Raw genomic sequence first — 23,500 nt, 5'->3', positions numbered from 1 at the left:
ATGAAAAATGCTAAGGCACTTCAAATTGGAAACCTGCATGAACAACAAACAAAAGCATAGGATTAAAGAAACCAAGTGCATTTGGTGACAGTGAGTCAATTCATACAGAGAGAGCATAAAGTTTCTTTACCTTATAAGGCAGATATCACATTTTATAGATGAGGATACTAAAGCAGTGAGGAATCAAACCACTTTCCCAAAACCTCATTGTTAGTTAACTGCAGAGTAGGGTTGAAACTCTACAGCTTGAGGTTGCAATCTGGAATGCTCATTGAATACACTGGAGGGAAGGGTTTTCCATTGTCAACAGCCTCTGCATCATGCTAGATTTTGTAAACAATTGGTTTTAGGTTTCCAGGAAAGGGGGACTATTTTTGGGATTCAGACACCGGTATAAATTCCATCTTTATGTTAATGTAATAGGTTTTCATATATACTTAGGAGGCAACATGGTGCAGAGTAGGAGTTATAAAACACGTTTTTGAAGACAGGCTTCTTCAAATGAAATCTTAGGTAAAAGCCCAATCCTTAACAACTGGTTAAAGCAGAGGTAGAAGGTTTAGGGCTCCATTTTGCCAGGAAGTTGTGACACATCATCTCTCCTCACTTACCTGATATTATGGGGGTACAGAATTTGAAAACCACCAGGACAGACTATAAGTTACAAACTTTCGGTTAGATGGGGCTACCTTCCTGCTTCCTGCTATCTTTACTTCATTAATTCATTGATTTATTCATAAATATTTATTAAGACAGTATGCTATGTGTACTAGTTTGCTCTTGGCCCCATGGATTATTAGCTGTGTCATTTTAACATCATTTTTCTGTCTCACTGGGCTTCAGTTGCTTTCTCTGAAAGTATATATGGTGATAACTGCGTCACATGCCCCCACAGTCAAGAGAGGATGCACATGTGGCATCTGTGAGCTCCTGGCCCTTAGCAAACGTACTCAGTGGGTGTCTATTTCTCCCTCACTTTCTATGCTGATCTTCACAGTTCAATGTAATTCAGAGTAAGATCATTAAAAAAAAGCATATCTTGTACATACACAGAGAGAAAGAAAGTGACATTTAAAAACAACTCTGCATGTCTCCATGCCTTGCCCTTCTCTTTCTTTTGATCCTGTGTGCAGCTTTGGAGGACTTTTCTCTTGGTTCCCCTCTCACCTTCAGTTTAATTTCCTCTTCTTGGCCACAACAAGAAAACTCTCCTTTTATCGATCTTCTTCTTATTTTCTCAGCCTGAACTTCCCCAGTTCACTTTCTCAGTATCTCTTCCATGTCAACTGATCCCAGGTTCTCCCTTAGTGCCAACTAAAACCTTCCTTTCCTTAAAAAAAAAAAAAAAAAAAAAAAAAAAAAAAACTGTCATGGGAGACTGGGGAAAAAAATCACTATTAGTCCCAGAATATCCAGCATCTTCTTGTTGTCTGTTGATTCCACCTTCATCTCTTCTGTGTAAAATTAGTTTTTTCCCTGTTGGTAGAAGACTAAACATAGCCAACTTTGAGAGTGGCCATTAATGACTGAGGTTAGGACTGAAAAGACTTTTAGCAGTTGCCACTAGCAACCACTACAGGAGATTTAAAATCATATCCCTCAAGTCAGCTGCAAACACTGTAAACATTTTAAATTTTCTTTAAGGCTATCACTTCATCCATTATACAGATAGTGTAATGGCTAAGAATGGAGGCTTTGGAGCCAGACCACCTATGTCCAAATCCTAACCCTCTCTCACATTGGCTGTGTGATACTTGGCAAATTGCTTAACTTCTGTATGCCTAGGCTTTCTTGTCTGAAAAATGAGTACATTAATAGCATTAATAGTGCATATCTCATTATAATCATATACTGTATAAATAAAGTAATTTAAGATAGTTAGAACATTGCTTAACATATGAAAAGCCCTCAGTAAGTGTTATCTATTATCATTATCATTATTTCTTAAATGGTACTCTGAATAGTGTTTCCAGAGCTCTGAAAAGTGGATGAGCAAAGCTCAGGCAAATTATAAAAAAAAAAAATCAAACATTTGCCAGGGTTTGTGTAGGAAGGAGAAAAAGGAAAAGGAACATCTAGAAGATAAAGCCTTCATAAATTTCTTTAACTCTCACAATGACATGGGGATTATATTCACATTCTTGAGCTTTCCATTACTTTCTCCTTACCTAGGGCTATGGTAGGTTTGCAATCATGATTCCGGAATGAATGAAAGAGAGAATGGATAGGGGAATGAGTGCATAAATGTTTGGATAAGTGAGCTAATAAACAGATATATGGTACTGGAATGAACTGGTTTTTGATGCTCAATTTGTCATCTTCACCCAGATACTCAGGTCTGCTGTGTTCCAGTCTCTTCCAAATTAAGAAGACTGAAGATCACTATATGCCACCTTCTATCTTCTTTTCACATATACCCAAAAGTATTTGGTTCTTGGCCTTTGGTTGTGCTTTCAGGGTTTAGGCTACTTTGTGGCTTTGCCTTTGTGGTTTTGCTCTGAGGTTCACAGGTCTTCCCCATCACTGGCCACCGGTTTCCAGGAAGGTACAATAGAAGCCCACCTGTCCAACATAGAAAGTAGTTTCCGGCACTGTTCTAAATAAACAGAGATGGTGCTTTGTGATTCTGCTTTCCAGAAAAACCGAGGACACTCAATAGACTAGAACATTCAGGGGTAGCAGAACTGAATTTTCTTGCAAAAACCTTGAACTCAGTTTCTGTGTGAGGTTGTGGAGTGTTGGCATGCCTTCTGGGTATTTCTTTTGTGCACTGACTCTGTGAAGTAAGTCCTTTTTTTCTGGCATGTCATTGGCATGAAACACAATTTTCTGATGGTATAAGATCATGTATGGCATATAACTCAGAAATACATCAGGAGGGACATGGTCCAGTGACTTCCTCTGCACTTTCCCTAATGCACTGGTAATTGAGGTAGGCTGTACTTGCAATTTGGTCAGATCAAGGAGGATAGGCATAGTACACAGTAGATTTGGATTATAACAATTCTAACAACCTATTGCTATACTCAAGTTCCTTTTCTTATTTCTTTCAGTCACCAAAGAGGAAGTGACAATCAACTTAGCACAGGGGAAGAAAGAGGAATTGTTAATAACTATATACCAAAGTGCTGTGTCAAATGTCAAGTGTTCACTGTTGTGTTAATTCAATGACAATTACTATTGTTTATAAGATTAGTAGATGGTACAAATCCACTATATAGAGTTACCCTCATGATAGAAAAACCCAGTCAAAATTATCTTAACACACGGATGCCAACAAAATAAAATGTAATATAGATCAATGTAAAATCCTACATTTAGGCCCAAATATTGAAAATGTGAGGTTGTAGATTATAACTATTCAGAGAGCTGTCACTGGGTCAGACAAACCAAATTTGAAATCCATTTTTACCACTTAAATTATTGGGCTAATTATTAGGCCTCTATGAGCCTCATATTTCTCACATGTAACATTTGTTAAGTATACTAGCCTTGAAGGGTTATTTAAATATTTTCTAAAATTTAATGTTTATTAAGTGTCTGGAACTTTAGTCAATTCTCAGTGAATTATTTCTCATTCTTTCTCTACCACCACTGGCTCCTCTAACCCTCCAGAGGGTCTCATGAGCTCCAGGAGAGGTATATTCTTGTTTAATAATCACTACCAACAATATGAACCTTGTTGAAGGGAAGCAGGGGTCTGAATCACCTCCACTTCAAGATGTGTTTTGTTTTACTTCCTCTAAATGTTTATATGACTTAGAACTTTCACTCTTGGCCATTGTTCAGCCTGTTCATGATGTCTGTGCTGTTTCTTGACCTCTTTCTCTATGATATTCTCCCTAATGTGTCCTTAGTTTTTGCATGGTCTCTCCCTGTGGAGAAGGTTAAGATGAAGTGTGCAGACCTTGGGACTAATGCTAACAGCACTGCAGCGACTCTCTGCTATGCTGTTGTCAAGGTTGTTTTAATCCTATCTCCAATAGCTTCCACTCCTGTGGCAAAATGAGTAAAATGGTGTATGTGTGTGCGTGTGTGTGTGTGTGTGTGTGTGTGTAGCAGTGGGTGTGACTTGGCAGGGAGAAGAGAAAGGAAATAAAATGTAATTGCTCACACATATGGTGCAATTTTGTAATTTCTGTAAATGCGATTACAAAAAGTATAAGCAACTGGGCTGCTGATGTAGCTCGGCAGTGGAGTGCTTACATAGTGAGCATGAAGCCCTGGGTTTGATCCCCAGCACTGCTAAGAAAAAAAAAAAAGAAAAAAAAAACAAGAAGAAAAATACAGGTAACTGAAATCCACAGACATTTATAGTTTAAGTAATATCTTTTGCTATAAAATTTTTACTCAGACTGCATTAAGTCCATCATAAGTACCTTATCCCAAAGAATGCTTGTAGTAAGGGACTACCTGGCCCAGCAGAAATGATTTAGGAAATTGGAGGTTTGGGTTTTAGTTGTTGTTTTGCTGTTAACTTTCTGGGTGACCATCAATAAATTGTTCCCTGGTCCTCAGATGTCTCATTGGCAAATTGGTGATAATATTATCTACCCGGCAGCATTTGAGGAATAAATGAGACAATGTATACAGATTGCCTGACATTGTGAGCAGGACTTTTTTGGTCCTAATGCCTTTATTAATAAGTTGAGAATAAAGACACCTGCTTGAAGACCTCAATGCTGCTGAAAATGAAGACATTATGGTGCTGTTGGGTTCAATGCAGGAAGGTTAGCTTGTATCCAGCAGTTCATGACTGGTAAACATCTAATAGCAATAATCATGACATGCCAGAATCTGAGCCACTGCTGGGGCTTCTGATTATGTGGAAAAAGAGGCCTGAGTCTTCATGGGTATGTAGGAACTTGGGCCTGAGATTCTAGCAGGAATCAACATTAGTGACATAGAAATTATATTCCTGAGGCTTGGAGATCTCATAGGGTCAAGGGGGAGGCTTGTCACTTGTACTTGCACAAGTCACAAAGTTGGTACTTTGTTAATATTTGTGCCAATGAAGCAAGGAAGGAAGTCTGTCAGTCTTGACCTAGTAAGGGTGGAGTACACTCTGAGAAATAGAGCTGAGTTCTATCCTTTTCTTTTTGTTTTGTTTTTATTGGTGCATTATAGTTCTACATAATAGTGGGGTTCATTTTGACATGATCATAAGTCATATAACAATTTGCTCCAGTACTTCCTCTTTGCCCTCCTCCTTCCCCTGATACCCGTCCTTTACTGGTCTTCCTTCTATTTATTTATTGTTTATTTTGTATTTTTAATGTTTGAAGGTATAATTTTATTATTTTCACTATTGGGAGTAGAGAAATATCAATATAAGCATTCCTTTTCTGCTTTGTTGAAATCCAAACACCAGTCTATTATATGCAAAAGGCTATCTCAGTAATGGACATTTTCTGAAGTAGTACTTTTAGAGGCTGGTTTTGCTTTTAATCTTGAATAAACCAAGACTTTTCCATAATCAGTTTTTTTTTTTTTTAATTTCCATGATCAGTTTGCTGAGCAAACCATTTGAGTCCATTGTGTATTAGCTAACATGCAGTCATGCCTCCCTCCATGCAACTTACCCCACTCAAGCATGCAGGCACATCAAACCCAGGGCTGTTCTGCCTTCCTCACAGCCCACAGAAGTCACAGGTGAATGAAGCTAAAGCATAAGACCCACTGCTTGAGAGCTGCAGCTTGAGTTGCTGCTGAATAATATTCAATTTAAACAATAAACTTAATAAAATCTTCATTTTTTTCCTCCAAAAGATTAGCTAAAGAGGACAGGAAGTGATTGACTAGAAAGTGATGTTCTAGGTGACCACAGTCAATGCCCAGTTTTGAAAAAGCCCTTTGGCTATATATTTGCTTTTAAAAATGGATTTTGACAAGCTTCAGGTAAAAATCATTTCAAAAGTATCCATATTTCATTTACATATAACCAATATGTCATATTTGCATGCAGGACTGAATTTTTTTTTAGTAAGAACTGAAGAGGTTTACTTAGAACTGAATTTTTATTGAATTTCTTCATATAAGGTCTATATTTTAACTGGTAAGAAACTTCAGATGCTCTTTTATAGAAAGACTAAGTACCCTCCTATTCCCAAGCAGTGTGGATGGTACATGTTTGTCTCTACACAGAACATGAATATAATTGGAACCTTTTTTTTTTTTTTTTGCATGAGAGATTGATTTTATTGTGCTACATGGAGGATGGGGTGATGTCGACACTTCTTTTATTCTTTGCATCCTTTTAGTCAACTCTTCAAGTGATATCCTTGATGAATGCATAGCACAAGGTAAGGGCTATGCAGTCTTACATGGTGGCTTTTAGCCATTTGTAACTACTGAAATTTAGGTCGATATTATTAATTTTTAATAAATTTTAAAATTTGTTTTACTTAGTTATACATGACAGTAGAAATCACTTTGATACATCATATATAATGGAGTATAATTTCTCCTTCTTCTGGTTATTCATTATATAGAATAATGAACACTATGAAGATTAAAATCCAGTATTAACAGTCTCATGCAACTGGAATAATACAGTATGAAAAAAACTCCAGTATTAATGTTCTGCCTATGGGTCACATCAGCTATTCAACTGCCTAGTCTGCATGTACTACAGCTGTGGAGAACAGAAAGCAAATATGATTCTAAAGGCCTAGGAAAAGGACCCTGACTTCTAAAACATTAACCACTGCTTATTGCTGCTATTGATGTGCAATTCCTATATGAGATTCATTTTTTTCCTTTCAAAAACCACTGATTTTTTGTGGTGATATTTAACTTGCTTCTTTAACCCTCAGAGAACTGGTATATTTAGGAAACCAAGCATACAAAAACAAAAATACCTGAAGCATGTATCTTAGTCCAAAGTCTCCAGAAGATTAAAGTGTAGGAATGATCTATAATTTGTTATATAAGGAACTGTATTCCATTTTTTTCTTAAAAGAAACATTTTCTTTGGTTTCTTGTAGTTTTCCAGTCAGTCTATCTTCGTCTCATCCACTTTCTCTGTGATGAGCTTCTTGGTCTCTTCCATCCTGTCCTGCAGGTACTCCATGACAGGTGGCCATGTCAACCTGTAGCTATGAGTAAGCAAATACTTCATAGTAAAGAACATTCCTTCCAAGGTCATGGCATAGAGGTCAGGTGTTGCAATCTTAAGCATGGCATACACTATCAAGGCATTTCCACCCTGAGAATTTTTCAGGATGTTCACTGTACTGTCAAGTAACCAAAGGAACTCTAGAAAAGGAATTTTATTAAGGTTGCATAATAAAACATTTCAAACTAAATACCAGAAATTATTAGATGTGCAGGAATCAAAAATTTCCCTTATTGTTTAAATGTTTTCTTGAATTACTGATAAAGGCTAATAGATTTATGTTGTAAAGGATTACAATCTTTCGTTTTTGTTTTTTTTTTAAAGAAGTTCCTTTGGCTGTGGCACTGGATGATAAAAATCCTCTCAGATAAAACATATTGCTCACACCATTGGTGGCAAAGGACCCTCAGCCAGAGGGACCCTCATGCCCATGAGCATCCAGTGATTTCCTTTCCTTTGCTAGGCAGTACTGCAGCCACTGTTTTTGAGGGCCTTGAATCCTCAAGTAGTGATTCAACATTATTCCAAAGTAGTAGTCCCTTTATGTTCTGATGGTGTCCAAAGAGACCAGGTTTCTCTGGTTCCAAGCATACCTTATGTGCCAGCTGAGTCACAGCCTGTGGTATGTTCCATTACATTTTGAACAATGATGATGGATTTCAGTTTCTAGAGATTAGGCTTCAATCAAGGATTTCTGGGCATGAAAATTGCTCACATCTAGGAATTGACTGAAGGACTATGATTCTCTCTCAGCTGCATGACCTTGGCAGTTACTTAATTCTCATCACCTAGGACACTGGGACCATGAATCCCAAGGCACAATCTATGCAATAGCACCTTGAATACCATGGCAGTGAAACTCAGCAGAGCAATCTGGAAAGGCAGGGCCAGAATGCCAAATCTGCAGAGTTGAGGTGAACACTTGGCCCCAGGTCCTGAGACATGCCCATAACCAATGTCTTCCAGCTGCCTGTGCCTGCAAGGTGCTGCTTCTCTGCATTATTTAAAAACATTTTTATTATATTACATTTCTTAATCATGGAAATAACACCTTGAAAAGTTTTTATTTATTGATTTATTTTTATTAATTTTTTAAATCTTTACAGACTGCATTTTGATTCCTTGTAAACAAATGGGATACAACTTTTCATTTCTATGGTTGTGCACAATATAGATTCACACCATTCATGTAATCATACATGTACATAGGGTAATACTGTGTGTTTCATTCTACTGTCTTTCTGTCCCCCACCTCTTCCAACCCCATTTTCCTGTACATCATCCAAAATTCCTTCATTCTTCTCTTCCCCCACTACCACTCCCCCTCATTATATATCATCATCCACTTATCAGAGAAAACATTTGACCTTTGTTTTTTTTGGGCTTGGCCTATTTCACTTAGCATGATGTTTTCCAACTTCATCCATTTACTAGCAAATGCCATAGTTTTATTCTTCTTTATGGCTGAGTAATATTCCATTGTGTATATATACCACAGTTTCTTTATCCATTCATCAATTGAAGGGCATCTAGGTTGGTTCCACAATCTAGCTATTGTGACTTGAGCTGCTTTGAACATTGATGTGGCTGTATCACTGTAGTATGCTGATTTTAGGTCTTTTAGGTATAAACCAAGGATAGCTGGGTCAAATGGTAGGTTCATTCCACAGTTTTCTGAGGACTTTTCATACTGCTTTCCAGAGTGGCTGCACCAAATTGCATCTCCACCAGCAACGTATGAGTGTGCCTTTTTCTCCACATCCACGTCAACACTTATTATTGCTTGTGTTATTGATAATAGCCATTCTAATTGGAGTTAGATGAAATCTTAGGGTGGTTTTAATTTGCATTTCTCTAATTACTATGGATGATGGGCACTTTTCCATATATTTGTTGATCACCTGTATATCTTCTGTGAAGTGTCTGCCCATTTCCTTAGCCCATTTATTGATTGGGTTCTTTGTATTTTTGGTGTAAAGTTTTTTAAATTCTTTATAAACTTTGGAGATGAGTGCTGTGTCTGAGGTGTGTGTGGAAAAAATTTTCTCCCACCCTGTAGGCTCTCTTTTTACCTTATTGATTGTTTTCTGTGCTGAGAAAAAACATTTTAGTTTGAACCTATCCCATTTATGATTCTTGCTTTTATTTCTTGCACAATGGGGGTCTTGTTAAGGAAGTCTGGTCCTAAACCAATGTGATGAAGATTCAGGTCTACTTTTTCTATTTGGTGAAGGGTCTCAGGTCTAATTCCTAGATCTTTGATCCATTTTGAGTTGAGTTTTGTACAAGGTGAGAGATAGGGATTTAATTTCACTTTACTGCATATGTATTTCCAGTTTTCCCAGCACCATTTGTTGAGGAGGCTATCTTTTCTTCTTATGTGGGTATGTCTCTGTGTCTTCTATCCTGTACCATCGATCTATCTGTCTATTTTGGTGCCAATACCATGCTGTTTTTGTTACTACTGCTCTATAGTAGAGTTTAAGTTCTGGCATTGTGATACATCCTGCATCACTCTTTCTGCCCAGGATTGCTTTATCTATTCTGGGTCTTTTGTTCTTCCAGATGAATTTCAAGATTGCTTTTTCTGTTTCTATGAGGAATATCATAGGGATTTTAATTGGAATTCTGTTAAATCTGTATAGCACCTTTGGAAGTATGGCCATTTTGATAATATTAATTGTGCCTATCCAAGAACATGGGAGATCTTTCCATCTTCTAAGGTCTTCTTCAATTTCTTTCTTTAATGTTCTGTAGTTTCATCAAGAGATCTTTCACCTCTTTGGTTAGATTATTTTTTGAGGCTATTGCAAATGGAGTTGTTTTCCTCATTTCCCTTTCAGATGTTTCATCACTTATGAATAAAAATGCTTTAGATTTATGCATGTTGATTTTATATCCTGCTATTTTGCTGAATTCATTTATGAAGTCTAGAAGTTTTCTGGAGGAGTTTTTTGGATCCTCTAAATAGAGAATCATGTTATCAGCAATGGTGACAGGTTGAGTTCTACTTTTCCTATTCGTATTCCTTTAATTTCTTTGGTCTGTCTAATTGCACTGGCTAGTATTTTCAGGATGATGTTGAATAGAAGTGGTGAAAGAGGGCATCCCTGTCTTGTTCCAGTTTGTAAAGGGAATGCTTTCAGTTTTTCTCCATTAAGGATGATGTTGGCCATGGGCTTAGCATAAACAGTCTTTACGATGTTGAGGTATGTTCCTACTACTCCTATTTTTTCTAGTGTTTTGAGCATGAAGGGGTATTGTATTTTATCAACCACTTTCTCTGCATCTATTGAAATAATCATATGATTCTTAACTTTGATTCTTAACTTTAACTCTATTTACGTGATGAATTACATTTATTGATTTCAGGATGTTGAGTCAGCTTTTCATCCTCAGGATGAATACCACTTGATTGTGGTGCACTATCTTTTTAATATGTTTTTGTATGTGTTTTGCCAGAATTTTGTTAAGAATTTTTGTGTCTATATTCATCAGAGATATTGGTCTAAAATTTTCTTTCCTTGATGTGTCTTTGTCTAGTTTGGGTATTAGGATGATACTATCTTCATAGAATGAGTTTGGAAGGGTTCCTTCTTTTCTATTTCCTGGAATACTTTGAGGAATATTGGAATGAGTTCTTCTTTGAAAGTCTCATAGAACTCGGCTGAGAATTTGTTTGGTCCTTGGTTTTTCTTGTATGGTAGGCTTTTGATGGCTTCTTCTATTTCATTGCTTGAAATTGATCTGTTTAAATTGTGTATATCCTCCTGTTTGAGTTTGGGAGGATCATATGTCTCTAGAAATTTGTCGATGTCTTTAATATTTTCTATTTTGTTGGAGTATAGATTTTCAAAGTAACTTCTCATTATGTTAAGTATTTCAGTGGTGTCTGTTGTGATAGTTCTTTTTCATCATGAATTTTAGTAATTTGAGTTTTCTCTCCTCTTCTCTTTGTTCGTGTGGCTAAGGGTTTGTCTATTTTGTTTACTTTTTCAAAGAACAAGCTTTTTGTTTTTTCAATTTTTTGAATTGTTTCTTTTATTTCAATTTCACTGATTTCAGCTCTGATTTTAATTATTTCCTGTCTTCTACTCCTTTTGGTGTTGTTCTGTTCTTCTTTTTCTTGGGCTTTGAGATGTAATGTTAGGTCATATAGTTGCTGACTTTTTGTTCTTTTCTTGAATGTGCTCTAAATTTCCTCTTAGTACTGCTTTCATAGTGTCCCAGAGATTATGATAAGTTGTATCGTCATTCTCATTTGCCTCTAAGAATTTTTTTTATCTCCTCCCTAATGTTTTCTGTTATCCAGGTTTCATTCAATAGCATATTATTTAGTCTCCAGGTGTTGGAGTAATTTCTGTTTTATTTTGTCATTGATTTCTAATTTCATTCCAGTATGATCTGATAGAACACAAGGCAGTATCTCTATATTTTTGTATTTCCTAAGGGCTGCTTTGTGGCATAACATATGGTCTATTTTAAAGAAGGATTCATGTGCTGCTGAGAAGAAAGTGTATTCACTCATTAAGTCTAAGTTATTGATTGTGTTATTGAGTTCTATGGTTTCTTTGTTTAGTTTTTGTTGGGAAGATCTATCCAGTGGTGACAGCAGTGTGTTAAAGTCACCCAGAATTATTGTGTTGTGGTCTATTTGATTCCTGGAATTGAGAAGGATTTGTTTGATGTACATGGATGCACCATTGTTTGGGGCATAAATATTTATGATCGTTCTGTCTTCCTGATTTATGGTTCCCTTAAGCAGTATGAAATGTCCTTCTTTATCCCTTCTGACTAACTTTGGCTTGAAGTCCACTTTATCTGAAATAAGGATGGAAACCCCTGCTTTTTTACTGAGTCAGTGTGCGTGGTAGATTTTTTCCCATCCTTTCACCTTTAGTCTGTGGTTGTTTTTTTCTATGAGATGAGTCTCTTGCAGGCAGCATATTGTTGGGGGTCTTTCTTTTTAATCCATTCTGCCAGTCTATGTTTTTTGATTGATGAGTTTAGACCTTTAATGTTCAGGGTTATTATTCAGATATGATTTGTATTCCCAATCATTTGGGCTTATTTTTGTTTTTTAACTTGGCTTGCTTTCTCCTTTGAGTGGATTTTTCTTTAAGGCAGTTCCTCCCTTTGCTGACCTACATTGTTGTTTTCATTTCCTCCTCATGGAATATTTTGTTGAGAATATTCTGTAGTGCAGGCTTTCTATTTGTAAATTCTTTTAACTTTTGTTTTCATGGAAGGATTTTATTTCATCTTCAAATCTGAAAGTTAGTTTTGCTGGGTATAGGATTCTTGGTTGGCAACCATGTTCTTTCAGAGCTTGAAATACATTGTTTCAGGCCCTTCTAGCTTTTAGGGTCTGGGCTAAGAAATCTGCTGATATCTGTGTTGGTTTCCCCCTATATGTAATCTGATGCTTTTCTCTCACAGCCTTCAAAATCCTATCTTTATTTTGTATGTTAGGCATTTTATTATAATGTGCCTTGGTGTGGATCTGTTGTGATTTTATATATTTGGTGTTACATAAGCCTCTTATATTTGATTTTCCATGTCATTCTTTAGGATTGGGAAATTTTCTGATAGTATTTCATTGAATAGGTTGTTCATTCCTTTGGTTTGTATCTCTGTGCCTTCCTCAATCCCGATAATTCCTAAATTTGGTCTTTTCATGATGTCCCATAGTTCTTGGAGGTTTTGTTCCTGATTTCTTACCATCTTCTCTGTTTGGGCAACTTTATTTTCAAGATTAAATATTTTGTTTTCATTGCTGAGGTTCTGTCTTCTGAGTTATCTAGTCTGTTGGTGGTTCTTTCTATTGAGTTTTTTATTTGGTTTATTGTTTCCTTCATTTCAAGGATTTTTGTTTGTTTGTTTGTTTGTTTTTGAGAATCTCTATCTCTTTGTTGAAATGATCTTTTGCTTTCTGCAGTGGCTCTTTCAACTGCTTATTGGAGTGATCATTCATTGCCTGCATTTGCTCTCTTATCTCATTCTTTGCTTCATGAATCATTTTAATTATGTATATTCTGAACTCCTTTTCTGACATTTCTTCCACTATGCTGTCACTAGGTTCTATTAATATAGAATCTAGATTTGTTTGGATCATTTTCTTCCCTTGTTTTTTCATGTTGTTCATGTATCTTTCCCTCTAGCAGTGCAGATCTGGGGTATTGCAGTTTTCCCCCATAGGCTTAGAGTGACCTTATAGGTTTCCAAAACCTTTTCTTTAAGGGGGAGATCAATATTAGAATCACCCAGTACAGACGATATGCAACCTAGACCAAATAGCCCCTATGAAGTCATTAACAATGTTGTCATAATAAACAGAGAGAATGAATTCAATTATTATCTACAGTATAACAAATAGATTTGCAGTAAGATCTGCAGTTTCTAATGGAGAACAAAGAGGATGGTAGGATATAGCTGTTAATGGGATAAAAGAGTATATAGAAGTTCTAGATCATAGATAGAGAGAAAGTGTGATTAAAAAGATGTTGGTTGTTAGCATGAGAAAATGGAGAAAGAGACTCTGAGGAAACAGGCAAACAAAGGGAAAATAGAGCAAGAAAGTACAGAAATAAAAACTTAAAACTTTTCAAAAAGGAGAAAAAGAAAAAAAAATCTATACTGTAACAGTCATATACTATTCAAACCTCCCAGTTTTCAGTAGCCTGATGTGTGAGAGGTACCTGACAATGAGCTTCCAGTTTCTAGCAGGCATCTCAGGATGGAACTTGCCCTATCTAAAGATAGGAGCTACCATTTCCAGGATAATCCAAGATGGCCACTCTGGCTTCCAAATGTGTTGGAAAATGGGGAACTGCAGCTCGGGTGGTGGGTGTGGCTGGCCAGGGGTCCTGGAGGTAGGGTGCATTTGGTTGGGCAGGGGTCCTGGAGGTGTGGTGTGGTTGGTCTGGTTGAGGGGGTCCTGGAGACAGGGATTGGTCAGTCTGGCTGGGTGTCCTACAGGTCCTGGCTGTTGTCTCAAAATGGCAGCAGCCACATGTAACTAAACCTGCATGTATTGTGACAGGGGACTTCCAGACAACAGCAGGCAGCTGTCGATCCACTGGTGATCTGTAGTCGGTCTGTTTGCTACTGGCAGATGATTGGCAGGTGGACCTTGGGCACTGGGTGATGGGTAGGTGAAAGGCAGGCGATGGGCAGGCAAGAGGCAGGCAAATGGTGATGATAGGCACCAGTCAGTGAGCAGTCTGCAGTCAAAAAGTAGTTGATATGCTGGCAGACTGCAGGTGATCACAGTGGACAAATTGGGTAAACAGCAGGGGATTGATAAGCAGCAAAGACTGCCTCACCAAGAAACAGATATCCTTTGCTTGAAACTCAAGTTATGGAGCGACAGGGAATGCAGCCTCCCTCTAGTCCACCATCTTGGATCCCTCTGCATTATTTTAATTGGTTCTTTGTAGTTACACATGTAAGTGGAATTCATTGTAAAGCATTCATGCATGATGCTATGGTTCAGTTATGAGGTGTCCTCCCAATTTTTCTGAGATGAAGTGACTGGATTATGAGAGCTATAACCCAATTTGTCCACCTGAGTTCAAATGTACCGTCTGGGTAGTAACTGTAGGCAGGTGGGGTTTCATTGTAGGAGGTGAGTCACTGGGGACCTGCCCTGGAGAGTGCATCTGCCCTGGGGCCTCTTCCTCCCCCTCTGCTTCCTGGCTGCCATGCAGGGAGCAGCTTCTCTCTGCTGTGCCCTTCCCCCATTACAAGCTGACTCACTTTGCACCTAGAGCAATGGAACTGGCTGTCTATGGATCAAGACCTCTGAAACCATAAGCCCCAAATAAATTTCCCCTTTTCTAAGTTGTTCTTGTTGGGTATTTTGATCACAGTGATGCAAAAGATGACTAAAACACATGTATATATATATATATGTGTGTGTGTGTGTGTGTGTGTGTGTGTGTATATATATATATATATATATATCATAATTTGGTCATTTTCATTCTGCAGTTGCTCCCCTTACCCACTCTTTCTCCCTTCCCTCAATCCCCTTGCTCTATACCACTGTTCTTTTTATTTCATAATATCCACTCCCCTGGCATTCCTTCACCCCACTTATTTCTCTCTAACTGAGAAAATAAAAGAAAACAATCTGTTGTTGATTTTCTGGGTTTTGTTGATTTCACTTAGCATGATGTTCTCAAGTTTAATCAATTTACCATCAAATGACATAATTTTATTTTTCTTTATGAATAAAACTCTATTGTTTATACATATATCATTTTCTTAATCTCTTAATCTATTGAAGGGCAACTGGACTGGTTCCTTAACTTGGCTATTGTGAATTGCATTGCTATAAGTGTAGGAATGCATGTGTCACTGTAGTATATTGATTTTAGTTCTTTTGGATAAATACAAAGGAGTGGGATAGCAAGGTCATTTGGTGATTTAATTCTTATCCCCCCCCCCTTTTTTTTGGTATGAGGAATTGAACCCAGGGACACTTAACCATTGAGCCACAACTCCAGTCCTTTATATTTTTGAGACAGGGTCTTGCTAAGTTGCTGAGGCTGACTTTGAACTTGTGATCCACCTGCCTCAACCTCCCAAGCTGAATTACAGGCATTCACCATTGTACCTGGATCATTCTTAGCCTTTTGAGGAACTTCATACTTCTTTCCATAGTATACAAATTTGCAGTCCCACCAACAATGTATTAGTGTACTTTTTACCAAAATCCTCACCAACAATTATCATTATTTGTATTCTTGATGATTGCCATTCTGAGGTGAGATGAAATTTAATTCAATCTAGTTTTGATTTTCATTTCCCTGATTGCTAAGAACATTAAACTTTTTTTCTGTATGTTTGTTACCCATTTATATTTATTCTTCTGAGAAAAGTCACTTGAAAATCGGGCATTATGGTGCATGCCTGTAATCCCAGAGGCTCAGGAGGCTGAAGCAGGAGGATTGTAAGTTCAAAGCCAGACTCAGCAATTTAGTAAGGCACTAAGCAACTTAATGAGACCCTTTCTTTAAATAAAATATTTAAAAATAACTGGGGATGCAGTTTAGTAGTTAATTGCTCCTGGGTTTAATCCCTGGTATAAAAAAGATCTTTTATCCATTTATTGATTGGGTTTTGAGATCTTTTATCCATTTATTAATTGGGCTTCCTTCCTTCCTTCCTTCCTTCCTTCCTTCCTTCCTTCCTTCCTTCCTTCCTTTCTTTTGTGTTTAGTTATTCGAGTTCTTTATATATTCTGGATATTAATCTGCAGTTGAAAGGGTAAGTGGCAAAGATTTTATTTCATTCTATAGTTTCTCTCTTCACACTCTTAATTTTTTCCTTTACTTTGCAGAAGCTTTTTAAATTTATGCTGTCCTCCTTATTGATACTAGGTTTTATTTCTTGAGCATTAGGAATCTTATTCAGGAAGTTGGTGTCTGTATCAATATGTTGGGGTGTTGACCCTATGTTTTTTTTCTAGCAGTTATAGTGTTTCTGGTATAATTCCTAGGTCTTCGACCCACTTTGAGTTGATTTTTGTGCAGGATGAAAGATAGGAATCTAATTTCAGTCTTCTACCTATGTATATCCAGTTTTCCCCACACCATATGTTAAAAAGCCTATCTTTTTTCCTATACATGTTTTTGTATCTTTGTCAAGGATGACTATATCTATGTGGATTTGCCTCTGTGTCTTCTGTTATCTTCCATTGATCTTCATTTCTGTTTTATGCCAATACCATGCTGTTTTTGTTAGTATAGCTCTCTGTAGTATAATTTGAGATCAGGTATTGAGAGGTCTCCAACCTCACTCTTCTTGCTCAACAGTGCTTTGGCTATTCTGTGTCTTTTATCCTTCCATATGAATGTTTTTTTCCTAGCTTTTTTTTTCTTTTTTTTTAAGAATGTCACTGGTATTTTGATGGGAATTGCATTGAATCTGTAGATTTCTTTTGGCAATATGGCCATTTTGACAATATTAAGTCTACCTATCCACAAACATGGGAGGTTTTTCCATCTTCTTGTGTCTTCTTTAATTTCTTTTTCAATGTTCTATAATTATCACTGTAGAGGTCTTTTACTTCCTTGGTTAGATTCATTCTCAGGGTTTTTTTTAAGGCAGTTATGAATGGAATTTCTTTCCTGATTTCTTTCTCTGCATATTCATTTTGGAGTATAGGAAAGCTATTGACTTTTACATAATGATCTTGTATCCTACTACTTTGCTGAATTTAGTTATCAACTCTAGAAGTCTTCTGGTGGAGGCTTTTTTCTTTTTTTTTTTTTTTTTTAACCAGGGATTGAACTCAGGGGCACACGACCACTGAACCATATCCCTAGCCCTATTTTGTATTTTATTTAGAGGACAGAGTCTCACTAAGTTGCTTATGGCCTTGCTTTTGTTGAGGCTGGCTTTGAACTCATGATTCTCCTGCCTCAGATGCCCAAGCCACTGGGATTACAGGTGTGCACCATTACACCCTGTGGAGATTTTTAAATTATTTTTTATCTTCAATTTTATAATATTTAAGTATTACATTAAAAATTACTAGTAGGACCCAGTCAACCAATTTGGCAATTTATAACTATGGATATAGTTTATTAAACACTACTTACAAGCCCAGCACTGTGCTAGAAACTTTGAGTATTATTACATTTAATATTTACTGCAACCCTGTCTACTGATATACCTATCCTTTAGACATAATCCACCTCTTACTCAGTAACAAAATTCTACCATTTCTTTTTGGATGTGCAACGTTCCAAGCCTCAGGATATGAATTCTGGTTGTTCTAAGATAATATGACAACTTTACTTCCCAATTTTCTAGCTCTTTACTATAAGAGTTGTCACTTGCTATTGGCCTAGCTACCAAAATCTAACAGAAAGTTCAGTACAGACACTTCTAGAAATCATTCCCAATAAAAGAAAAGATGAGATTGCTTTGAATATAAGTGTGACCTATAGCAATCATTTTCCAAGCATGAGGCAATAAGGATGAGGAAAAAGTCAAAAGAATCAGAGAGGTGTCATTGAGGTACTGGGCCAACACAATTAGCTACCACTTCCAGAGCTTTTGTTAAGTGAGAAAAAGTATACTTCTTTTTATTTAAGCCACTTAAGTCAGGTTACTTTACTTGCAACAAAAGATGCAAACTCTGTGATGTAAAATACTATCAATCTCATTTTTTAAATGAGTGGTTGTAAGTAAGTAGCCCAAGGTCACACAACTGATAAATTGTGATGCTAAATTAAAATCTACTTCTATCCAAATTTAAAGTTTGTCTTCTTAACCATTTTTCTATGTTTAATCTCTGTTAATCAAAAGTAAGTTTTTGAAACCCTGAGAACTCTAAAAAATATAATACTATAAGAACATAGAGGAAAAAGTAGATGCTTCCCATAGCCTTTTCTATCCCTGGAGTCCATGGCTTATAGACTCTGCGATGTTGATCTCCAGTAAGAAGCTGGAATGGCCCTGCAACTTATTTGCTATCACATTTGGAAATTTCTCCAGAAGCCTAAAAAGACAGGTGATGCCTAAGAATCAAGCCCAAGGGGCAGCAGCTGGGATTGTGGTTTCATGGTAGAGTCTCTGCTGGATCGGTAAGAGTATGGAGGAAGGAAGGACTGTATAGAGGGAAAAGAGGGGTGGGAGGGGTGGGGGGAAGGGAAAAAATAACAGAATGAATCAAACAACATTACCCTATGTAAATTTATGATTACACAAATGGTATGCCTTTACGCCATGTACAAACAGAGAAACAACATGTATCCCATTTGTTTACAATAAAAAAAAAAAGTAAAAAAAAAAAAAGAGTATGAAGCAGTATGGGGAGATGCATTAAGAACCACTTAGCAGGTGTTAGACATGCACCTTTATCCCCTGCACAGAGCCAGGGAGTGTGACAACTCAGACAAGAGGCAATGCGAGCTGGGTTGTTTGTATTCTTGCAGCATGCTTATCATGTAAACAGAAAGAAGGGAGAATTTACCTGAATCCAAACCCCAACATACACAGTTAGTGGCAAGACTTTGGGGGCCTGCATAAGGACTATGGGACACAGCTGGAGCCTGTAGTTTCAGATTTTCTACTGGGAAATTAGGGCAAGGTTACTTTCATTAAACTATAACTATGTCTAGGTCCCAGAAAACCAAAATGAATAAGTTTCTGTGCAATGTGGCAGATGCTGAATTTGTATTTAATTCCCACTATGACCTAATTCTTGAGTCATCATTTTTTAATAATTGAAGCTCAGAGAGAAACCTTTCCAGGATGCACAGCTAGGAATGTGTACATTCCATTCAATCTGTTTCTAAAGTCTATGCTGTATTCTACCCACTCCTAAGAATCTCAGAGTGAAAGGAAAAAGATATTTCTTCAATTTTTCAGAGAGAAGGCAATTAATGGTTTGTAGCTCTTTATATTGATCTCTGCAGGGAAAAGGATTTGTGACAATTCTAAAATTAATTCTACTTGGCAGCTGTCACCACCAAGATGGCAGGATCAGGAAGGGGAGTTCAAAAACCTGGGCCAGTATAAGCAGCTCATTTTTCCAAAATCACTAGAGGTCTGATTCAGATGGTTGGGTTCAGAAAACATTTTTCCCTCAGTATTCAGGGGCTCTGACCCAGATCTGTCCCTCGGGACAGGCTGGGATGAAGACAGAAATGACTACTGGAGTGTTTCTGCTTGAAGGATGGGAGCAAAGATTGCCTCTAGCAGGTATCAGAACAGATGCTCCACCCAGCACAGTTAGAGATCGGGCCTGGTCCTTGAGTGGTTTTCATGTTTCCTTCTAGATTCATTTAACAGAATTTGCACATTGCTGACTCCCTGTGTAGGACTGGTTCCTGGACCATGGAGCCAAAGCCCTCAAGATGTTCCACATGTCCTCACTACACCTGCTGTGCTCACAGTGATAAGGCACTGCCCAATGCCTTTTCCTTGCCCAATGCTTTGCCCCAGGGTCCTTCCTGGCCCTCCCTTTGGAGTCACTGCCTCACTGCCTTAACTCCTGCAGCATGGCTGCTGGGACCCACCTCTCCCATTTCCCCAGTCCTTCTCTCTGCCTTTCAAAGGAATCATTCCACTCAACTTGCCACCTTATACTCACTTTAAAGCTTACCCATCCTGTCCTCAGAGTCACCTCCAGGCCCAGAGGGGCCCATCTCAGTGCTCATCTCCTTCAGCACCTCCTCATTCTGAAACTGACTGCGTTCCTACCCTCTGTCCCTCCTCATGATCCCTCCTGTTCCCAACATAGTTTGGGAAGTACAGAGGACCTGGTAGTACGTATTTTGGAAGAGAAGGATAGAAGAGATTAGGAGGAACCAGCCAAAATGGAACTTGAATATAGTTCTTCAAGAATCATATATGTAACAACAAATCCCATCATTATATACAACTGTAAAGCACCAAAAAATCTAGAAAAAAAAAAGTATCATTGTTACACATCACTGTTAGATCCCTGTGTACTGATAAATTTGGTCTAGGAGAGGGGTTAAATTGCTTAAATTTTGTTTCTCAGATTAGGACAAGTAAATAGTTTCTTAAATAGTTTTCATAGTGCTTTTAATATATTATACATTAATATACTATACATATACATTATATAATGTATAATAATATACATATATTATTTTAAAAATATAAAATCAGATAATTCTAGCAATAGATAAAGCAGAAATAGTATATTTACAGATATTTATCTCATCATACCACTATTAAAATATCCAGATGTACAATTTTGGAATAAAAATCTACTCATGGTAATTGAGGCAAGTGATTCCCCATTGCACCATATCACTTTCTTTGCACTGAATTTGGGATATAAAGCTCTACATCAGTTCTACCCATGCACTACTCAGGCTTAGTGTAGACCATCCTAAGCCCGCTGGGTAGAAACAGCAAGGCTGGTGCTTTGTTTTGTTTTTTAATTTTTAAATAACTGTTTTACACAGAAAAGTTCCAAGTAGTACAAATTGAACTAAGCAAGAAACTAGTTCCTTAAAACCTTTCTGCCCTACCTTACCAGTCAGACGTCTTTCTGAAAAGCACTTTTCACCATTTCTAATTTTACTTTTTGTCTTGGTTATTATTTAGCTATTTTACAGATTGGACGTCCACTATTTCTCCTCTCAAAGATGGTGAGATTTGTCCACTGGCACTGCTCCTGGACATGATTCCATGAACTCCTTGAAGGCAGGAAGCTTGTCTGTCTGGTTTAGCTTTTAATTTAGGACCAGCCCAGGACTTGGTATGTGGAGGACATTTACTAAGTAATTGTAGAATAAGCTAAGTATACTTAAGTTTCTGCTTCTGATTCAGTCAACTTGAGATGATAATCCCTGGGTAGGTGGGCTCACTAAGGTCAAAGCAGCATCTTCTGCCTCTTGTCGATTATAGTAAATCATTTTTATAAGGTTATACTATTAGAATTCTGTCCTGTACTGATAATTTAAGTCTCCCATATCTTGTTAACAGATTTCAAAAAATAAAATGTCACTGTCAATATTATAGTTATGTAAAACTTATTGCAGAATAAAATACTTTAAAAGCCCTATGTCACTAGCCCTATACGGTTCAAGCACTTGGGCCAAATGAATTCTCCTCTTAAATTTTACCATTGCTCAAACTTGTGCCATTTTAGTTGGCTTCATCTTTGCCCTCAGCTTCTCTCGTAGTTGTTTGCTTTTACTGGTTTTAAAAAATTCTTTTTTGTTGTTGAAACAAACAAGTTACTTATTAAATCCCTAGATGTTTCCAGGGTTTATACTATCTGTTGAGTAAAATCCACTTATTTTTTGGAGGTAGTCACCTTGGAGTCTTTTGACTGCAAATTCTAACTTGGATGAATTGCTTTATAAACTCCCTGGACAGCTGTAATCTAATGTTTTTCCATTCATCTTAGAATAATCCTATCTTTTCTTAAACTCTTTTGTTTCATTTTCCAATTTCCAAGTAAATTCACAAGTCATTTTTTTTTTTCTTTTGGAAAGATGGTGGGAGATCATTGCAAACTCCTTAAAGTTCTGAGATGCATTGAGTTCCTTGTGTGACTCTGTGGAAGTGAAGCAGGCTTCAAGGAGGCTACAAATGTACATTTGCTAGAGCAGGTACCCCTGGGAGACTCGGCGCAGATCACCCTGTCCTGCCGGAAACTCTGTGACTGGAAACTCTGTGACATTATGACCCATAACCAGTTGGGACCTGGCAGGAAAAGCCAGAGTGGAGAGGACATAAATACAAAATAACATCACATAGAGCTTCTGCAACAGGGTGGTTACCTGAATGAGGTGGTTCAGCAGCATGTGCCTTCAGGAGCTGAGAAGGACAGAGTCTGCACCCTGCCTGAGGATGCTGCTGGCCAGTGCTCCATCTGGTCCTCTTTGTTTGGTCAGTTGTAGCTTTTATCTACCTAGAGAAACCCAGATGCTCTATGTCCCTTGCCTCTCTCCACCCATACTGTGGGATAACCACACCAGTGGACGTAGTGTCACTGGTTCCATTTCCTCAGCAGTTTGAAGGTGTCACTAGACTATATTTCATCTTCCATTGTTGATGATACAATGTCACATCAATCTAGCATTGATTCCTGTAGCTGACCTAATTTATGTGTGATTTATTTTGCTTTATGGAAGCTTTTAGGAGTATTTCTTTATTATTAATGAAAGTTTAGAGATGAATCTGTATATAGTATCTCTTTTTCATTTTTTCTGCACAGCTTTTGGTGGACACATTTTATTCTGAAGATTTCATTCTCCACTACTTTTTTTGGCTCTGAAATTTTTCTTTTTAAAAAAAAAATTACTTTGATTATATCTTTTTCATCTACTGGGACATTTTCAGGGAAGGATGTTGACCACCTGATTTAGTCCTTCATATTTTTTCTTTTGTTTTATAACACTTTTGTTCCATGTTCTTGACAGTTTCTTTAATTTTATCAACCAGTTCTAATTTTAATTTTTAATTGCAGAAATTGCATTTCTAATTCCCAAGCAATTATTTTTGAATATCCTATTTTTAAAGCAGTCTATTCATGTTCCATCGATGTAGTATCTTCTCAAATTTCTGAGAATATTAATAAAAACAGTTTTAAGTTTTCTCTCATTTCTTGGATACTCCATTTATCCTTAAAAAAGGTAGAAATTTCTTCCTTTTTAAAATTTTATTTTGAGCTAGTTTTTAAAATTTTAATTTCTTACCCTGATCTTTTTCTATTAATCTGTTGATTTTTAAAAATGCTTATGATCCTAGCTTTCCTTTGTATTTATGAAAGAAAAATTAGGTCAATTAATAGAGACCTTGGCATAGGTTTCCTCAACCATTTCCCCAAGAAATTTGTTCCCCAGATTAAAGGGGTTTCCTAGCAGCTCAGCTTTTGTA

This window comes from Sciurus vulgaris, assembly GCF_902686455.1.
Source record: "Sciurus vulgaris genome assembly, chromosome: 11".
In the NCBI taxonomy this organism is placed as follows: Eukaryota; Metazoa; Chordata; class Mammalia; order Rodentia; family Sciuridae; genus Sciurus; species Sciurus vulgaris.
Note: the sequence above shows the minus strand (reverse complement) of the source record.